At 48.1% G+C, this 2,482-nt stretch overlaps 1 long non-coding RNA gene across 1 annotated transcript; it reads right to left on the bottom strand.

The window, feature by feature from the left end:
• Positions 1 to 591: 591 nt before the first annotated feature.
• On the bottom strand, positions 592 to 2,272 carry LOC309867810. The gene is made up of 2 exons (XR_014313322.1): positions 2,193 to 2,272; positions 592 to 1,313 (listed from the first exon to the last, which is right to left on the bottom strand). It is a non-coding gene; the product is annotated as an uncharacterized lncRNA (long non-coding RNA).
• Between the last annotated feature and the right edge of the window lie 210 nt (positions 2,273 to 2,482).

The raw sequence follows: 2,482 nt of genomic DNA, 5'->3' as shown, positions 1-2,482 counted from the left end.
ACTCTTCAACCACATTGCTTATTAGAATTTTTTTTTTTGCAGCATTCTAGGCAGGCCCATTCCATTAAAGTGGATACTCGAGTATCCTACTTATTCTCCTGCAATTTAATAATCCTTACAGACCCCTCTAGTTCCTAAATGGTAGGTTCCAACTTTCCAACTAAGAGATGGCCATTTTTTGATCTGGTAATACTTCACTCAATAAAAGGAAAATGAAAATTTAGGATCATAATTTCATCCCCTACTCCTGCCCAGCCAGAGTCTGAGCAGGATTTTCTTGAGGTCACCCTGTCCTTCCTTCCATGCCAGAGAGTTTGGTATTTGAGCTCCCCCTCCATCAGCTCACCCAGCAGGACAGTCCCAGACTGTAGCTCCCTTTCATCTCAAATAGCCCATACTTAACAGCTTCATATTTGGCAGCAAGGCATCTCTGAGAAAAGGAATGATCTCAGGTCACTGAAAACCAAGAATCAGGAGCAAAGGCATGTAATGATTCTATTCGATGCTTACCAAATCTACCCAGATTTATAGTTCTTACCCGAGCAGGAATGCAATCACATAGACAGTACCAGATGGCGACAGCTTCAGAAATCCAGGTGGTTGCAACAGTGTTTTATTGAAAGAAGCAGTGAAGTTGGTTCACATGGGCCCCCCTCCACCCCCAAACCATGCAGGGGCAAATGCTGGGCAAGAATGTGTGTGTGTTTTGGGATAGGAGCCCTGGCTGGAGTTCCTTCTCTAAGAGGAAGGAGGGGAGAGGGGAGAAGCAGGTGCCACCATGAGGAAGGTGGGGTATCTCGCTGCTCTGGCCTCAGGTGCAGACCTACACAGAACCGTCAAAGTGGACTGTCTCAGGTATACGTATGTGTTTATACGTACAGGCCACGATGATGGATTTCTGTAGCTGCTTGGTCTCATAGTCGCATTTGGGGTATTTGGAGCCTTTCTTCAGGCTGCAGTCAGTGATGCGCATCTTGGAGCTGCTTTTGTAGCAGTTGGACTGCCCGTTCTTGCAGCGGACATTTTCCTGGGAGCAGATGGCTTCGACCTTATGCAGAGGCTCGTGGATAAACGTGTTCACTGGCTTTCACCATCCAGTCGTCATACTCCGGCGCTTCATCATTTCATTGCAGTAGCTGGCAGTGACAGTGGAGGTGTTTGGGTCCATGTGCTGCCGCTGGAACTTCTCAGCCTGAGACTCCTTGGCCAGCGAAGGCTGGACATAGCCAAGCACCAGCAACACCAGGACCAGTGGTGGGAACAGGATGAAGAACCTCTCCTGAGCCATGGTGGTCTCACTCCTCTGGAAGAGCCTAGCCAGGAAAGGGAGAGAGGAGAAAAAACATTGCCTTTGAAAGAAACCCAGCTCGTACATGTGGCCTCCCTGTCTCACAGTCTCCATTTGGGTCAGTCAGAAAGGTACCCCTTCTCCTGTGCAATTTTTCAAGGAATGAGACGCTCACATACACTCTTGTCTAAGAGCATTTAAGTCCCACTAGCTGGAGAGAGGTGGTCTTTGCCTCTGGGTGGTGACTTGACAGTAAACTAAAATCCTACAGTCCTTGGTCTGAATATTAGAGGTAAAATTTAAAATCCATTTGAGGAGGCACCTGAGTCGCTCAGTCTGTTAAGTGTCTGCCTTGAGCTCAGGTCATGATCAGGTGTCTTGGGAATGAGCCCCAGCTCCAGCCCAGCTCCCTCCTCAATGCAGAGCCTGCTTCTCCCTCGCCCTCTGCTGCCCCCTCTGCTTGTTCTTTCTATCAATCTCTTTCATATAAACAAATAAAATCTTTAAAACACTAAAAAATAAATAAAGTACATTTGAAAAATAAATACATTTATACCCAGTGATCAAGGGTCTTAGCAGAAAATCCTTTTGAATAAACCGTGAACTGAACGGCATCCCTGAACTACCACCATGACCTGCAGAATCATGACCGACAGGGACCTGTTGTCCTGCAAGGCAAGGGAAAGAGCCCAGTGCCTAACACCAGCATCACAAAGGGATGCCATAGTATTCCCAAGAGAAATGCTTCCCTCCCCCAGCGTCATTGGTTCCCAGCAGCCCACATGCTCCATCCCCATACTGGTCCCGTCCAAGCTTTCTCAGGTGCTAACCTCAGCCACCCTGGTCCCTCCAATCCAATGCATAAATAGAAGGAGTCCCAGAGATCTCCTCTTCAGCCACTGACCTGGATCTCTAGCTTGGTCCCTAGGACAGAGCAGAAGGCCAGTCTCTGTGATCCTGGGATCCCTGAGGAGGGAATCTTATGCAGACTACAAAGAAGCTTGGCTTCCAAGGAAAGATAGGTGGGAGGAGCATCTTGGTTTCACTTTAGAGGGAACCAAGGACCTTGTAAAGAAGGGCATTGTAGGGAATCATCTACACCACTCTTTTTTCAGGACTGCTGGGAAGGGTGAATCTTGGTCTCTACAGTACTGATGTCTGAACCTCAGCAATGTCTCAGTCATCTCAGGGAGC

Source organism: Mustela nivalis (assembly GCF_964662115.1).
Source record: "Mustela nivalis genome assembly, chromosome: 6".
Lineage (NCBI taxonomy): Eukaryota > Metazoa > Chordata > Mammalia > Carnivora > Mustelidae > Mustela > Mustela nivalis.
Note: the sequence above shows the minus strand (reverse complement) of the source record. Positions and strands in the feature narration are given on the sequence as shown.